Below are 18,933 nucleotides of genomic sequence, written 5' to 3' on the forward strand. Positions count from 1 at the left end.
AAACCTGTTTGACATGGTACCTGGACCTGTAGCGCCTTGAAATTTAACTCTAAAGTTTGCATACTAAATTATACTATTTTTTTTTTATGGTAGGGATTGTCTTTGTTTAAAAATAGTAGTTCCCCATTAGAAAGATCTTCAGATGATGTCATTGCCATATATTGCACTGCAATTTGAGAGGATCAGGTTTGAGTCTCAAATTCTCAGACGCTGGGTAAGGAGAGGCTAAGAATGTGACAGAAATGACAAGCTTGGTCTGCTCATCTTACTTTTCAGCACCTTTTGTTGGTGGATTTTATCCCCTTAATATCAGAACCAAAAAAAAAAAAAAAAAAAAAAAAAAAAAAAAAAAAAAAGCTAACTACCTCTCAAAGACTGAGGCTGGTAAATAAAAAGGAAATCCTAAGTATCTGAATATGGTAATTGGCTGACCCATAAATACTATTGCACAATCCATTTCGAGGAAGAAGTGGGCATTTATTCTCTTTGCATAGGATACGTGCAGGAGGAACTGACTGGGATGATAAGAGGATTCAGTAGTTGAGTACTTCAAATCTTGGTGAAATGGAATTGTTCTGAAGCACAGTTTTTCAGCACTGATTAGACAGTAGGAAAATAAAGTGTGACGGAGAGGGCAAGAGATTCAAGAACACCACTTTGGAAGTCTTGACAGGAGAAGCCACCAATTTCTTATTTTTATCTTTATGAAGCAGAATTCCTCACAGGGCCTCCACATTCCTCAGGCTCAGACATGATTAAACACCATACCTTTTAAAATGTTTTACTATTCCAAGATGAGGAATATATAAATAACCCCTTTCCAGCTACCACTCCTCAGCCTGGAATTTAAGCCGAGTGCCTTCTGGGCTTCAGTCTGCTCTGACCAGACTCCACAAAAGAACAACAACAAATAAAGCTGCCTCCCTCATGAGCAGACTGGGAGTCTGGATGTGGAAGAAATGAAGTAGGCATTGAACAGCAATGCAGGTGCTGGGGAGGAGCAGTCAGCAAAATGCCGTCCATGCTGTTTCTTGCCTTGGCTGTTTCAAGAAGCAGTGATGAAGTTGTAGCCATGTGGTGACCTAACAGAAGTTTGAACCTACTCAGATCTAGGACAAAAGTTCTAAAAGCCCTCCAAGTACTGAGAAGGACCTAAGGCTTTTTGAGCAAACAGAGATAGGAGCACTTGTATGTCTGCTACGTTGGAGTGATTCAGAATTAACATCTAAAGTGATAAGCCCCACCCAAACGGTGACCCATATGGAGAAGTTCAGATGCCAAGGTGCTCTGATTGGGAAGTCTGGGCTGGGACCTGGCTTGTGTGAACTAGCCCCAAACTGCCTCTCTATTTTGTCTCTCACTACCATATATTATATATATATATATATATATATATATATATATATATATATATATATATATATATATATATATTTCATGTGCTATGAAAAGTAATAGAGGACATGGGTAGTGGGACTATATAAATCAAGACAGCCTCTCCTTCTATGCAGACAACTGGCAATTTGTGTAAAATTTTTAAATTCATATATTGTTATGGACTTAATGTTTGCATGCTCCCAAAATGTATATGCTGAGTCCCTAGGCCCCAACGCAGTGGTGTTAGGAGGTGAGGCCTTCAGGAAATCATTAGGATTATAGGAGGTCATAGGAGAGTAGATTTCATGAACAGGATTAATGCCTTTATAAGAGTTACAGGAGCCAAGACCAGTTTGGCTCAATGGATAGAGCATCGGCTTGGGGACTGAAGGGTCTCGGGTTCGATTCCGGTCAAGGGCATGTACCTTGGTTGCGGACATATCCCCACTGGGGAGTGTGAAAGAGGCAGCTGATCAATGACTCTCTCTCATCGATGTTTCTAACTCTCTATCTCTCTCCCTTCCTGTCTGTACAAAATCAATAAAATATTGATATATATATTTTTTTAAATTTAAAAAAAGAGTTACAGGAGAGCTTGCCTCCTGTCTCTGATCTCTGCCATGAGAGAATACATCAAGAGGCCAGCCGTCTACAACCTGGAAAAGGGTCCTCACCAGAATCCGGCCAGCCTGGCACCCTGATTGCAGACTGTCAGCTTCCAGAACTATAAGAAACACATTTCTATTGTGTATAGGCAACCTAAACCAGACTAAGAATTCATCCTGTAAAAGCAAATTGCTTAAAGCTGTGCATGCAAGCATATTCCTTGCATTGTCTATAATAGCAAAAGAATACAAGCAAATTAAATGTCCATAAATTAAAAATTAGTTACATACAGACATACATGTAAATATGCTCTTGATATGCATTGAACATTTCTAGAATGTCCATAATTCTGTTCATAATAGTCCCCAATTGGAAATTACCCAAATTCCCATTAATAATAGAATGGATAAATAAATTGGGGTGAATCCACACAAAGGAATACTATACACCAATGACAATGAATGCTCAACTACTGAACTACACAAATATCTATTAATTTTATTTTATCTCCTTTGGCAGTGTTGCCTTATGTACTTCTTTTTTAATCACAAAATTAAATTTAAATACATTTTAAAGATGTTTAAGGTCTTGATTATTTTCAGAAACATGAAAGAAGTCAGACATAAAAGAATATATACCATGTGATTCCATTTATATAAAAGGTAAAATAAGAGCCAAGTCTATATGCTGTTAAAAGAATAAATAGCTACTACCAGGGAGAGGGGAGGGTAGCTTGAGGAAACATGAAGAAAATTCAATACTGAACTAAGTATTGACTTGTTCCTTTGTCTGGATACTGATTATAGAGGTATGTTCAGTATGTGAAAATTCAGGCTGTACACTTATATATGTGTGTAATTCTCTGTACATACTACTTTAAATTTTTGAAAGACCCAAAATTAAAGACACAGGTATGTGCTTGTAAGAATGTCCGTGTTCCATCAATGGTTGAGCATCAACCTATGAACCAGGATGTCATGGTTGGATTCCCAGTCAAAGCATGTGCCTGGGTTGCAGGCTTGATCCCAATAGGGGATGTACAGGAGGCAGCCAATCAATGATTCTCTCTCATCATTGATGTTACAATCTCTCTCTCCCTTTCCCTTTCTCTCTCTCTAAAAAAAATCAATAATAACATTTTTTTAAAAGTATGTGTGTGTTTCTACATATCACACAAGCACAGAACACTGTTCTTATGGAAGGCTAATAAACTTTCAGCAAAAATATTTTAAAGCTGAGCACTAAAATTCCTGCGTCCCTTGTGCTGACTTGCCTTTTCTTATAATTTTTATTTGAAGTCGCACAAAGTTTGGTATTCAGCAGATTCTCTTCTCCCAGTGAAGGAAAAAATGGAAATGTCACATGACTTGTATACCTCAGATGCAATTCTGCAAAATGTTCTAAATCATTCCATTTTCATCTCTAAGCCAGTCTTTTTGGACTTAGAGGACTTATTTTTAGATAGCTGTGAGTTGATAGTTTAGAATCCAGCCATCCACCCACCTCCTCCCCTTTCTCTGCCAAACCCTGTTCAGTTGAAAATTTATATTTGAAGTGGTCCCAGGGGATTATAATGATGTTGGGAATGAGCCCATGTGGAAAGCACAGCCATAGAATTGGACAAAAACTGGTGTTTGTGATGGAACATTGAAAAACTAATGACCATTTAATTTAAAACTGAGGCATTAAGAATTAGAAATGAGCTATGAAACTTGTATGTCCAGATCACTGGGTCAAAATATAATTCTAATCCCTAAAAGATATTAGCCCCAAAAATAAAGAAATGGAGCAAGAATGGAATGTGCAGAACAGAAGTTGAACCAGCAACTCAAACACCATCTGGATGCTCTCTGTCCATCTCTTGTCTCTGCTTCTGTTTTTGTTAGCAGCACAACCCCCCACTCTCAACTTTTTTTAGTGAGTTCTCATTCATGGAACTATCTCCATTCTGCTGCATTTCATCTTTTCCTTGGGGCTGTGTCACCACCACTATCATTGTCCTGAGAAGTTAATAGTCCACTTTAAACTCCTGGTTAAGCTCAGACAAAACCTTTAACAGGCTAGAAGTGCCATCCTATTGGAGAACAACATGAAAGTAAGTAAAATTAGCAGAAGTAACATTTATTCTGAGGCTCATCAAAAGTGTTCTCTTACTTCCTATTTGTGGGACCCTAAAAAAAAGCCACCTATGCTCTTTTAGCCTCTTTTTCCACTTCTAGAAAATGAAATTGACAATACCTGTATCATAGGCTTACACTAGGGGTTAAATAAGATTTATTAACTCAACAAGTATCTCCTGAATGCCTATTAAGTGTCAGATACTGTTTTAGATAAAACATACCCTAACAAAATCATACCCTAACAAAACTTACATTTTAGTAGGAGAATATCAATACAAACAATAAGCAAATCAATAAGAAGATATAGGCTATATACATTACATATACTGAGATAATATATGGATAGCCAAGTCTAAAAAGGAAAAAAAAAATTACCATCTGAAAGCTACCTACAGTTTGTACCTGTTGCTCAAGAAGGTACTTGTATAGGAAGTTAGTTCTTTTGTTTTGAAACCAACTTCTTCTACAAGTACATGTCAAGGGGACATTTAGCTATCCAAAGGAAAAGCCAAATTTCATTTTACAATTAATTCTGGAGGTTAAACAGCTCCAGAGAAATAGGAACTAGACATCTATGCATGATAATATGAAAGGCCAGTCTGAGACAATGAGACAGGTTGAAAGAAACTAAGGCGAGAGAATATAGAGTCCGAGGGGAAGGTGTGGGCTGGCCCTTACCAGGGTAGCAGCCTGGGCCTCAAAGGGAACAACCAAACAGCTGGTTTCTGTGAAGAAGCTCAGGTCCCAGTTTCCATGAGTAGGAAGATCTGGTATGTGGTCTGAATTTTCCACCTTGGTATTGCAATTGGCTTCTATTATTTTCTAGCCATTTGTAAAGTTTTGTCTACACTAAAACTAGGTGGTAGTTGTGCTTTCTGGGCAAAAGAGAAGGGCCCTGTGCCACTTGGAGAGAAGACAGCAGGGGCTGACAAGAGGCAAGAAGGATGTAGAAAAAAGCCTGAAGAACAGGCCAGGGTGAAGAGTGATGAAAGTCAGATTAGAGGATGGAGGGTGCACTCTGGCACGTCTCAGAATTGTTAAGAAAGAAGAAACTCATGAAGATTAGATCGTTAGGGATGCAGTCTCAGGTTACATTTGTGGAGCATTCAAGGGTAGCCTCCAAGGCAGGAGAATTTGGAAGCTGTTGTAATATTCTCTACATGCCCATTTCCTTGTTGTTGTTGTTTTGTTTTTGTTTTTTGTTTTTTTGTGTGGTTTTTTTTTTTTTTTTTTGTGTGTGTGTGTGTGTGTGTGTGTGTGTGTGTTTTCATAATAAAATGATAGAAAAAAATAAAAATAAATGTGACAACCTGCTCACCCAACAGGTACTATTTTATAGTGCTTCCAGAGTTAATTTGCCTACCAGGCAATATTGTTCTGAAATGCTTATACAACTTTCCAAAGCGCCTTGCTTCCCGTTTTCTGACCTGTTGACAGATCCCATATTGGTACCCAGATCACCTGTTTGCATTTCTATTGAGGCTTCAGGGACTTTTCACTGGACAACCACTTTAAGACCCAGGTCAGTCCTCATGCCTGGTTATGTGTGTATACCCCACCCCCCATATAACTGAGGGAAGTGTTATATTTGATTACATGCATAGTCTCATCTCTAAAAACAGTCTTATTCTCCAAATATGTGGTGGCCTGGCCATATGCCTTCAGTAGACACACAATATAGCTAAGATACTAAAAACACTGTGTTGTTCTGTTTTCAGTGTAGTGATTATTGTATTTCCTTTCGTGTTGCCTCTCTTTGCTCTTTATTCCTTGTTTAAACGCTTCTCATTAAAGCAGCATGTAGTTTGTTTTTCTCTCTTCTCCAGTACTTCTTTTTCTGAGCCCTTTGCTTGGGAGTTACTGTTTACGGGTAAGCTTGGAAAGAGAGTTTGGTTGTAGCTACACAATTCCTTCTGTTTAGTCTCCTCATGAGTCATGCTGGAAAGATCTTGAGGCTGGTGAACCTTTTGTAGGCTAGTAAATATCTTGTGGGCACTTTAATTTACTTTATAGCTTTTTTCCAAGGCTGGTCTGCAGTGGAAGAGTCAGCTCTTCCCTTAAGTGACAGAAGTAAGCCATTTTCAAGGGGAAGGAACACATATTTAAATTTATGATAGCTGAGCTTGGCTGCAACAGCCACATTCTTGTTCTACTTTGAGCTTGGCAGGCCATTCTAATATTTCTGCTTGGTCTGTAAATGTGAGATCTCTTTTATTTTCATTTGTTGGAATCTTCAAAAGCTCAAGAATATATTTTTCATTTGAGACTTTTATAAAATATACAACTATTATGGGAACGGTCGAGCTTTGCCTAGACTAACGAACTGCTGGCCAGTGCATTTCCAGCATGTTTTCATTTCACTGCCATGTACTGCATTGTGTGGCTGGCCACTTTCTTTATGCAGAGGTGAACTGCCCATCAGATCTCATAGCACAACATCCTATTCTCAGCTACCTGTTCAATTTAGCAACATCTCTAAGTCTCAGTTTTCATATCTGTGAAGTGGGAAAATAATAAGACCTGCCCCATGGATAATTGTCATAGTCAATGATCAAAAGTAAAGTGCCTAACACAAATCCTAGCACAAAGTAGCATAATAATAAATGTTAGCTTTTATTTTAAGTATTCACAAATCATGAACGGATGCCAGGTTATTAAACACTTTTGGGAAATGGGAACTTTTAAATAACTGATTTAAACCTCTTGATATTTTCCCCTGAAAAAAATATACCTATACAAAGTGTTTGCATCTAACTTTAGAGGAACCATGAAAGCCATGTAGAGCTTCCACCTCAGGTTAAAATTCCCCAGAGAGCAAGTATCTAAGCCTGCAAAGAGTAGATGAGCTTCTGAGGGACGAAATGATGTCTTCCAGTTTCTCTACGCCCCATAACACCTACAATGGTGCCTATGACTTGGAAAACTCCACACATATTTGAAGATTTGTTGATGCCAAATTTTAATTCTCCATTAAATGCTAAAATTAAGTGCTAAAATTTTGGATTAATTCTCTTTTTTAATGGAGGAAAAAGTGAATTTTGCTTTCATGCTCTTCAGAGGACTTGATGAAAGTACTACTTTTGCCCAAATTGGACTCTCAGTTTCCAAAGTTCTGTGGTCAGTTTCAAGGACGGACATTCATGCCCCTAAGCCAAGTCATACTTGCTGGGATGAAAGCGTGTTCTCAGCCAGCACCTGCACCAAAGTCCCTCACATCTGTGCTGACAACCAGATGTCATGGTGGCCTATTGTAGTGGCTCCCATTAGGTCAAGTTTGCAGCATGTCAATTTAGAGCAAGCCTAACTTTTGTTAAATGGTCTAGACATTGAGCCAAAAATTTAATAATAAACTCTGACAATAATTAACTCATATTACTGAACACCTTTGTTAATGTCGGCACACTGTTAACACATGTTCCTTTATCCAAAAGAATTGATAAAAAGGGGTGTTTGTCAAGGTGCAAATACCCTTTATGTTCCTCCTTCCCTCTTGCCCTTCCTTTCAGGATCTGGTTGTTTCTCTTCCCCTTTGCTCACCTCCTCAGACTAGATGTAGCACATTTAGGGGAAAGGAGATACTGACTACATATAGCCTATCACTTTTAGTTCTGTTATTGAAATTGTTCCTATATTTCTTGAAGTCATCTATGAATTGTGCATGCTAACACTTAATACTGCTAATTGAAAATGCAGTGATATAATACTTAAAGAAAGTAAAAGAAAAAGTAAAGTATTTCTGTAGATCCTGTCATATTGAAAGCTCAGACTTCAACATTCTTTTTCCCTTTTGTTTTCCCAATGCAAGTGACAGGTCCTGAGTAGGTTCTGTTTTTCGAGCCTTTGTGTTCTTCAAACTAAATGACTCCGGCACCCTGCACATAAGAATCCACAGTGGGCTAGTGAGCAAGTGCTGACTTGTTTCAAACGTTACTGAGCACATTAGGAGGGGCAAGCTGAGGAGTCATGAGCAGACTTTGCTAATTTTGACATTCTGTTCTGCATGATCTTCAAGCTTAGGGGGAAAGAAGTACAAAGTCGTGTTTTAAGGCCTTCCATGGCAAGGGGGGTGGGGGGAGATAACTAGCTAGTAGACTTTCAGCACAGATTCCTTACAATGACCTTAAAACACAGAAATTAATACAAGTCAAACCTCTAGTCTTCCAAGTACCACCCATGCACTGTCACACAAACACATGCATATACACATGTGCAGGTATGCACACATGCACACGCAGACATCAGTATATGAACTAAAGCTCCACATCTACAGTTTATATAAAAACATACTTTAATTTTTAAAATTCTTGAGCTCCAATGCTTGGTTTCTGCACTCCCACCTATAGGCAAGTTCCCTCTGTCTTAGCTCCCTAGGGCTCTTGTCTTGAGCAGATATCAAGAAGCCCCTCAGGATTCCAGCTTCCTCTGAACAACAGGAGTGTCCAGGCTCGCCATCCAGCTGCCCTGAATCTTTCTTCCTGGGCCCCTGTGCATGCCCTTCCTTCATGAGTGCCAGAAAACACCAGTGCTTTCTCCAGGTGGTTCCTTTCCTCCTGACTTATAGTGACCCCTGAGGCCTGCTCTAGCCTCTGGTGAGTTAGACTTTCTGCCTTCTTATCCAGCCCCACCCCTTAATAATCTTGCTAACATATAACTTATCTTTGGAGAGAGCGATAAGAAGACCCAATCAGAAAAACTTGTGTTTAGAACAAAGCTTTGACTTAACTACAACCAGGAGCGTGTTAGATGAAGTGAGAATTTAGCTTAGACCAAAGTCTTGAGCCCCTATTGGGGCAAAGTGGGTGGGTTTAATGTGGTGGAGTCAGGGTAAGTGTATGGAGGAAATCAACCCTGACTTCAATCCCACTGGGATAGTTGGACACTCCACTATGCATTTCTTGATTAGCACTAACAAGCAACTGAAGCTTGGCCAGAGCCTTCAAAACCTAGAGCACTCACTCAGCAAATCAGAGTACCATTTTTTTTTTCCTGGTTCACAGTATCTCCATGTTTCTAAATATAAACTTCCCTTCTTCAAAACCATGGGAATCAAATTATCTAATTCAGTGGGTCAGATGTTAAATACTTTAACAGGCCAGGATAGTTTTGGTTTTTGATATCCCCAATGATGGTACCTTTTTACCCTTTGAAGGTGGATTTGGTTTTGAAGGCAAGCAAAAGTCATTATGATTCAAATCTGAAGACTACACTTGGTCATCAAGTTTGTTACCTATAGGCAGCCAAATGTCCCCTAGTAATCCCTGTCTCCTGGTATTCACATCATATATAAAAGGTAAAGTCATTATTAAAAACTAGAATTTAGCTCACTTCCAAGATTAGGTCCCAGGAAATCTTTGACTTCCATCTTGCTCACACTGCCTTCCTATCTAGTACCTTTTGTTTGCTCTCTGAGGGAAGTTCTGCCATGCTGAGAGCTGCCCTCTGGCAAGCAGGAAATTGAAGTGTTCAGCCAATAGCCAGAAATGACCAAAAGTCACTAACAGCCACTGAGTGAGCTTGGAGCATTCAAACCTTGAGACATTGATACCCCAGCCAGCATCATGGCTGCAATTTTGTGAAAGATCCTAGGTCAGAGAACTCATAGAAAGAGCATATAGGTTTCTGACTCACAGAAATTATGAAATAATAAGAGTTTGTTAGTTTTAAGCTACTATGTTTTGGGGGCAACCTGTTATTTATCAGTAGATACCTAATACCCTAATACGGTTTTGTTAGAATTAAACAAGAATGTGTCTGTTAAGTAAGAAGAATGGTTTCTATTAGCATCTCAGAACTGACAACTTCAAATTAATTGTCAACTTGTCTTATCAGGGGTGAAGTGTGACTCCAGCCATCCCCTGTCTGCCTCAGGTCTCCCAGATGATTTTTGTGGCCTTTTCACTGCTTGTGTCTTTCTCTGACCTTGTATTTATTTGGTGTGTAGACCAGTGTGATATAGTTGTCTCCAAGGCAGATTCTAGTAGAAGGCTACCCATACTTAGGGAATGCCTGTTAGGTCCTTTTATTTTTCTCCCTCCTATTCTCCTCATATTTCTACTTTATCCTCCTGTCCTGTTGAGGATGGGAAAGCTGTGTTTCAGGTACCAGAGAGTTGAAACTGCTCAGAACTGTTATCACAGTATATCCTCATTTTGATTTGTATCATCTAGATCCTCTACAGAACTCTGGGTGGCCTACTTTTAAGTGTCTTTGCTTTTCTTTGAGTGGGATAAAAAAAAAATACTTCTTTAAAATCTGAAATCATTGTTCTATAAACTCAACAAAATGCTGTTTCAAAAAAACAGACTGTAATTTCCATGGTAAACCCCTGGCCAAGGTGCCAATTCTAATTTAAGATTATATTACTGATTTTCTAATAATATAAATGACTTCTGGGCTCAGATTTTAGGACAATAAATTGGATTTTGTGTCCTTTTTAATGATATTTGTATACCTATAGAAAAAAGTGCATAAAATATTTTAATGTTGTGCCGCACCAATACAGCCAAGGGTTCGGCGAGCCTGAGGGAGGGCGGTGAAGGATGAAGAAAGAGACAGACTAGAGAATAAGCTGGGTCTAGGTGGATCTTCTGTGTCTGGCTGAGGCCACAAAACTGATCCAGACTGCAAAGCTGATGCTTTATTTATAGTAAGGGACAAACAAGGTAATCTATAATGTTGTAAGTTTCACTTGTTTTGAAAGCACTTGCTGCTCCTCCCACAGCCCACTAGCTACCCAGGAAAGATCTAGGGAGCAGTCACAAGATCAAGCTTAATTATGCTAAGAGGACTGTGCCCTCCAAGCTGGGACTTGTTTGCGACTTTGCCAGCAGGTCAGCCCAAGGCTTAACCCTATAACCGCTCCCTACATAATGTGATGATTTTTTTGCCTAATTTTAAGACTACTTGCCCAACTTTCTCTTCCTTTTGATACCAACAGCATACCTCTCATCTAGAACCTTTCTTTTGCATCAAGGGCTTGAACAGTGTTTGCTAAGCTACCACACAGCTGAAAGGACAGCTGGGAGAACTAACAAAGTGTTCTCCCTGGGCTGAGGGAAGCAGTTCTAGAGGTAAAAAATAAATAATAAAATAAAATAAAATAAAATAATCTGAGGTGCCCCTGAAGCAAAGGGTTTCCCTTCTTCCTGGACCCAGAGAATGCATGGTTCTTTCCAGTGAAAATTAGGGACGTTGTGTTTGCGAGTTTCTCTCCCCGTGGTGATGACTAAATTCTAAATGGAAATGAAACTTCTCTGATTTCATCCTTGTGTTTTTTCAATCCCACACCTATAATAGAAAATCATGTACTTAAGATTTGTTTGAAATGTATGAATTTGTGAAGAGGAGACAGATTTTGAGAACTCATTGTATGTATTGGAGAGTAATTTGGGTGTCTGCCTGGGGCATACATATCAGCCTATCAGCAAGGTATAGGAATGGCATGTTGGAAGCCAGCATCAGGCCCAGAGAGAGACTTAATGGGCAAGATCCTTCAAATTCCATCACCTTTCTATTTCTAACCCTGTTGTAGCACTTCCCATCTGGTTTTCTGAGGCAGCACAGGCTGGATGACACTTGCATAGCCCCTGTCTTGGGTACTCAGGGCACCCACAAGCAAGGGTTCTATGCTGTGATTCCCTCCATCAAGCATTGTGTTGGTGAGTTAGGATGATGTTAAGAGGTTGACATTAAATCTGCTACTATATATCCTATATAATAAAAGCCTAATTTGCAAATAGACCGAATAGCACACTAATGATATCCCAGCAGAGCTTGTATGGATACAGCTTTTATCAACTACACAATTTGTGGGGCCCATTGCAAAATGAAAATGCAGTCCGCCCTGTTTCAACATGATTAAGGAATTCCAGAGAGTGACAGCACACCAGTGAGTGAAGCACAGAGGCCGGTGTGGAGCCCTGTGACTGCAGAGGCGGTGCATCACGAAGGCAGCCCTGCCTTCCTCTCTCAGGACTTCACTCTCTAGTCCACACCCCTTTCATTTTCATCCCCAAAGGACTACTGAAGCAAAGTCTAGAATAAGAAAGGGAAGGATTACCAAAGTTATGTCATAAAATAGTTCCACATAAATGGGGTTTAGAGTTATTTATTAAAGGCATAACTGTTCATTTGAAATCCCCTTCCTTCACATGGCACAATGTTTTTCCTCTCTGTTCTTTGTATTAAATTATTGACCTGGATTTGCTCTAGTTTTTTTAATGTTATTTAACTAACCATGATACTATTACTCTATCAATCTTGGTTAGCTCTCCCAAGGAGAGGTATCATATTTGATGTATTGAGTCTGACAATGATTAATGTATTGTTCCTTGAACAACAAAAAAACAAAAAACAAAAAACTATAAAATATGTCCAGAGTAGCAACTATGAGCTCCTTAGATATAAAAAAATTCAAAACAAAGTAAAAATATTCAAGCTGTATTTTTCTCATCTTTTCTATAACATATTACCTCCACAGTTTGCTAATTTACAATCTTTTTAAAATAAAAAGTCCAGCCAAAACCGGTTTGGCTTAGTGGTAGAGCATCAGTCTGCAGACTGAAAGGTCCCAGGTTTGATTCCAGTCAAGGGCATGTACATTGGTTGCGGGCACATCCCTAGTAGGGGGTGTGCAAGAGACAGCTGGTCGATGTTTCTCTCTCATCGACATTTCTAGCTCTCTATCTCTCTCCCTTTCTCTCTGTAAAAAAATCAATAAAATATATTTAAATAAATAAATGAATAAATAAATTAATCAATTTTTTAAATAGTCCAGCCAGTATGGCTCAGTAGTTCAGCATCGACCTATGACCCAGGAGGTCACGGTTGGATTCCTGGTCAGGGCACATGCCTAGGTGGCAGGTTTGATCCTCCATGGCATAATATTAACTATTATAAAAGTAGTAGTATTAGAAAAGAAGCAGCCAATCAATCATTCTCTCCCATCGTTGTTGTTTGTATCTCTCTCTTCCTCCTCTTCTCCCTCCCTTTCTGAAATCAATAAAAATATGTTTTTTTTTTAAAAAAAATAATGGAAATTTTGCCGAAACCGGTTTGGCTCAGTAGATAGAGCGTCGGCCTGCAGACTGAAAGGTCCCGGGTTCGATTCCGGTTTTTCCTTTTTCTCTAGCCTTCCCATCCCTTTCAAGAGATCCCTGGTATCCTTCCAGTCAATAACTTTGCAGCTTCAGTTCACCAGGATTGGCTTCTATGTTTTGTAACCAGGAGTTCTGACTGGTATAGCTGCTTTTTAAGAAGCTGGGTGGTGAGGAAAGTGATAGCCCCATAGTTTAAGTGTGGTCACACCCCTATTGGAGTTGAGAGGCGTCTGTGCTGGCTTGGCATCTCCTTCCATTACCTGCTTCCTGGGCCTGTAGAGGGTCCTGGGCTCAGTGCTATGAGGCAAGCAGGCCTGTCCCCTCTCTCTGTCAGGCTCTCAGGCCTCACAGGCAGGACTCAGCTGTCTTAAACTAGAGATCAGAGTGAAGGAGGGTTTAAGATGGAGGGGAATTGTCCAACCACACTCTACTGAGCCTTCACACAGCTTCTCCCTCCCCTTCCCACAGTAGTCACTATCACACGCAAAACGAATTCAGAATCAGGAAGAAAACTGGGTAAAAATAATCCGGGGTAAAAATAATCATTTCTTTTCATCTTTCCTTCTTTGAGGTAGAAATCTGTAGTAGTTACAAGGAAGGCTTTAAAGATACATGGCCTGGGTTCAAAGCCCCACTCCATTTATTCACTGTCCTGTGATTCTCCCCAAGCTTCATTTTCTCATCAGTAAAGTGAGAGTAAAAATGGCACCTACTTCCTATGTGTTGTGAGAATTCAAAGCGCTCCATGTAAAGCATTCAGAGCAGTGACTGGTACACAATAACTGCTCATCAAATGCTAGTTGTTGTTGTTATTGGTATTATTATATGATTTCAACCTCAGCACAGTGCTTGCTACTTAGCATTTTCCTGTTGGGGTGGGTGACAGGAGAGGGAAAAGCAACAGGTGATTGTTTTCATGTGCCGATGAAACATACTTTTAATGACATAACAGGATTTCACTTTGCTCAGAAGCCCCAACTAGAACACAACCAACTGTTCTGGAAAGTGGTGTGGGTAATTTTAACTGTCTCATCAGCAACATGAAGTGAGGCCTTGGTTTCCATGGGCTCACTGGGCATGTCATATGCTGCTGCCAAGGGCAGTTTAATCTGCCATTTGGGGATCAAGTAGAGATCGCTGACTTATTCAAATAGGCATACCCTTTGTTTTAAACAGATTTTAATGCATTTTTGGTAAAAGCAAGGGAGGTTTTAGGGACATGTGCTTTCTGGGAGCGAGGTGGACAATTTCTAGAAATGTAGGTTTTGAGACTGAAATCTGTTGAGAAATCGCATGACCTCAGTCAGGGGAACTCTGTGACCCCTGCAAGGAGAAGTGGCTTAGAAATGACGTTTTGTTCTAAGAATAAATGAAGATTACCTGGCTCTTTCTGTCATATGAACAATCCTATATCACATGACAACCCCACCATTCTGGAAGTGAGGTTTTCCTCTTTGGAAAATACAGACTTGGGGTCACAGCCCTGTGGTCAGGGAAGCATGTGGCCCTGTGTGTGCCCTGGGAAATGTACACGGGTTTTCTGGCAGATTTCCCCTGTGAACAAAAGCAGAAATCTACCAAGAGGGCAAGGAAGTTAGATTCATGGCCTGCATGGAGCAGACTGACCCTGAGATGTGTGCATGTGAAAAGGATGATGTCACACAAGTGAAAAGAAAGGTCAGATGCAGGGGAGGCCAGAGTCAAGGGTGAGATGGGACCGTGGGGTTACAGTGCCAGGGTTTGAATCCTGGCTTCAGTATTTATAATCGGTGTGACCTCAAGCAAATTAGTTGAATTATCTCTGCTTTATTTACCTCAATTATAAAATGTGAATGAAAATAATAGTATTTATCTTATAAGGATGTTGTCTGGATTCAACAGTTAATATATGTAAAGTGCTTAGAAAAATGTCTAAGCACTTTACATATATGTAATTCTATATGTGTTAGCTATTATTATCAGGACTTGCTATTATTACCATGTTGAAATGCTTTGCCATGTTTGAACCAATATACAAAGGTAAGGCATTGTGCAGCATTGATCCATGTATTAGTTTGCTAGGTCTACCATAACAAAGTACCACATGCCGAAATCGGTTTGGCTCAGTGGATAGAGTGATGCCTGCAGACTGAAGAGTCCCAGGTTCTATTCTGGTCAAGGGCATGTACATTGGTTGCGGGCACATCCCCGGTAGGGGGTGTGCAGGAGGCAGCTGGTCAATGTTTCTCTCTCATCGATGTTTCTAGCTATCTATCCCTCTCCCTTCATCTCTGTAAAAAATCAATGAAATATATATTTTTTTACAGTACCACAGAGTGGGAGGCTTAAATGACTAAAATGTGTTTTCCCACAGTTCTAGAAGCTAGAAGTCTGGGATCAAATTGTTGGCAAAGTAGATTTCTTCTGGGATCTCTCTCCTAGGCTTATAGAAGGCTATCTTCACCTCCCTTCACATGGTCTTTCCTCTGTGCCTGTTGGCATCCTAATCTCTTCTCATACAAATACCAGTTACCTTGGATTGAGCCCAAACTAGTGACTTCATTTAACCTTAATTACTTCTTTGAAGACATGACTGCAAAGACTGTCACATTCTCAGGCATTGTGGTCTAGGTCTTCAACATACAAATTTGTTGGGGGAAGGGTGACAGACTCAATTCAGTCCATAGTAACCAGTTGTCAATTGGGTTAAGTTGGAGGACAGGATAGTTAGTAGAAATGACAGATAGATGCAGAGATGTCATTGAGACCCAGCTTAGCCTGGCTCTCCTCTGCTCCCCAACCTTTTTCCAGATTGCTGGTTCTACAGACCAACAATGAGTCCAAACGATACCAAGTACAGGGCTGAAGACACACAGGCTTTGCCCGTTCCCTTCATGACATTACTTCAGTGGCTGTCTGACAAACTGGTAAATCCTCTGATCTATCACAATTGTATAAAATCTAATTACAAAGTCAATCTTTTTTTCTATTACTCTAGTAGTGGCCCAGCTTGCATGACTGAACCTGGAGCAATAATAATAATAATGTTATTTTTATAATTTCTTCTGGACATAGTGTCACTACATATGAAAAGAGCTTATGTCTCACTCATTAGCATACATTTGAAATTCTAATAATCTCTAGCCTGAGCTCACTCAGAAGTCCCCTGAATTAGTCTTCTCACTTCCATCTCTCCTGGCTCCAATATGTCCACAAAAGGCTGCCAGATATAATTTCTTGACCCACATTTATGTCATAAAGTGACAGTCAGAGGAAGTCCCAGATGACAGCTGAGTAGTAGGGCTTGAGAACAACAGGTTCAGATTAGAGCAAAAGAATAGAAATTTCCCAGAGGGAGGCCTCCAGGGGGAGAAAATGGAATGGGTGCAAAGTATGGGAAATATTAAGAGGGCAGTTTACAATACCATTGGGTCACTGGGACAAAAATAGTAATGGGGCACAGAAAATAAGCAAATTTAAAAAATTAATTATTAATTCCAGAACATACAAAAAAAATCTTATAAGAAAAATAAGTACTCACATTACACTACTATATTCAAGGGAGGAAACTTTGTAGGTACCATAATGTAATATAAGTATATGTAATATCATGATGATTGGTATAACATTAGGCTGTGAAGTAAGCATATGGAAAGAATAAGAAAGAAATGACATGGTGGTCAGGAGCCACATGGGAGCATGTTGAAGGGTGTGCGAAGATCAGTCCTTACAGAGCTCTGCCTGTGATGGGGAGCTAAGAAATGGAGCTGGAACTAAAGGGGTATATAGGGCAAAGGAAGAATTTGGGGAGATGCAAGAGGATATTTGTATGATTTGGGACTGACCCAGGAGAAAAGATATGATAGCAGAAGATGCAATAACAGAGAATATTTGAGAGGTGAAAAGGGATGGATTCAGACCCCAGATGGAGGAGATCTGGGCTTCGCAAAGATCAGGGACACACCCTTCAGGTGGGAAGAAGACACATTCTGATGCAAAAGAGTTTGTATATCTGGGTCAGGAAGATGAGGATGTCTTCCTTCTTTTGCTCTCTCTCCACCTTCACTTCCTCGGGTGTGACGTCTCAGTGCACTTTCCTAGAGCTGCCTCCTATCCTTACATAATGAGAGAAAGTTGCCCAGAGAGGAGAGAGGAGGGGATTGTAATCCAAGATAGAAATGAGCAAACTTGTTGGAGTTACACAGCTAATTAGTGAGAAAGCCACGGCTAGAATCAAACTGGCTCCTAGCCTAGTTCTCTTTCACTACCAAATTACCATGTAATATTGAACATATGGAAGTGATTAAGGTTTAGGACCATTATAAAGACTAACAACCCTAGAGTTACATGAAATAAGGAACCCAGTAGATATATAGTGGAGGGATTGAAGCCTCACTTCACAGGAAGGGGTAATTTTACCCACTGTGAGCCCATGATTGAAGTAAATTGTAAACTTTTAAAAAGTACTGCTTTCAGCAATCTCTAACCCAACTGGGCTGGGAGAAGCCTGGCTCTGTGAGGTGGACTCAGCGAAAGGACTGAGATAAATGTCAACCAATACTCTTTGTCAGCTTGAACCCAAATTAACTCTAAATTATACTGATCCTCTAACAATCTTTGCTCTACTCCATTCAGAAGCACTCATTAAATATGCTGAAAAGTAGAAATGTTAAAAAATAGCAGATATGGGGGCCCTGGCATTCATACATTCAATTATAAGAGGTTCTCTCTCAAAATATTCTCTCCTCAATTTCTTCTTCATCCATTCATGTGGCTCTTGTTCCATTTGCATCAAATGCCTTTGTTGTTCTGTATTTAAATTTCCAAACTATCTTGGACCCTGATTTTTATTTTTATTGACATTGGGTTATTCATCATTATTATTTCTCTTTAAGTATTATTTCTCTTTCAACATCACTTAATGTGATGAATGTTGAATTATGAATGATGGCATTGGTCAAGCAAGTTGATCTTGCTATTACATAATTCCATGTGTGTCATTGGCCACTTTGACAAGTCACCATCAAATTATGCTAACTCATAGACCCCTTTGTAATTAAAGTTCTTCTGATTTGATAGTGAGAGTTTAGAATCAATAGTGATTTCTGAGGATTCCATCAATATCTCCTATTTCCCCTAATATTGAACTCCAGTGCTCTTGCCTCCAGCCCAGGGCTCTTTTATGCCCCAAGCCCAGGATTGAACTCTTGGTCTAGGGGAGACCAGGAAGAATTCTGTGAGTTGCCAGATTGCCACAGGCAGCATATATATATTTTCTATTAAAATTCCAAGTGCCAGAAACTATGCCTGACTCAAGGTAGGTCCTAAATAAATACTAATTGGATGGGTGATGGATGGATGGATGGATGAAAAGCAACATGCTCTCTTCACTAGGCACTCTGGACTTCCTGCTGCTCCTCAATTATGCCAAGCATGCTCCCACAACCTTAGCACCTGCTGTTCCGCTGCTGCCTTGGTGCTTTTCCCCCAGACCTCCATGTGGCCTCCTCCCTCATCTCTTTCAGGGCTTTACTGAAATTTCATCTTCTAACAAAGGCCTTCTCTGACCACTTCATTTTAAATCACACCATCTCCTCTTCTAGCATTTTTCATTCCTCTCCTCTGCTTCAATTTATTCTCCACAGCACTTATTACCATCTATTTTTATTTTTTGTTATATTTACTGTCTTCTCACATTATTGTTCAAACTCCATTAGGACAGGAAGTTTTGTCTTTTTTGTTTATTTCCAGCA

General features: G+C 39.8%; 1 long non-coding RNA gene across 1 annotated transcript in view; it reads right to left on the reverse strand.

Moving 5' to 3' along the window:
* Positions 1-315: 315 nt before the first annotated feature.
* Positions 316-18,933, reverse strand: part of LOC311621139 — a 335,010-nt gene continuing 316,392 nt past the window's right edge. Inside the window, exon 3 of the long non-coding RNA XR_014794792.1 lies at positions 316-367. This is a non-coding gene — a long non-coding RNA (uncharacterized lncRNA). The remainder of the gene's footprint in view (positions 368-18,933) is intronic.

This window comes from Pipistrellus hanaki (genome assembly GCF_964339955.1).
Source record: "Pipistrellus hanaki genome assembly, chromosome: 4".
Taxonomy (NCBI): Eukaryota; Metazoa; Chordata; class Mammalia; order Chiroptera; family Vespertilionidae; genus Pipistrellus; species Pipistrellus hanaki.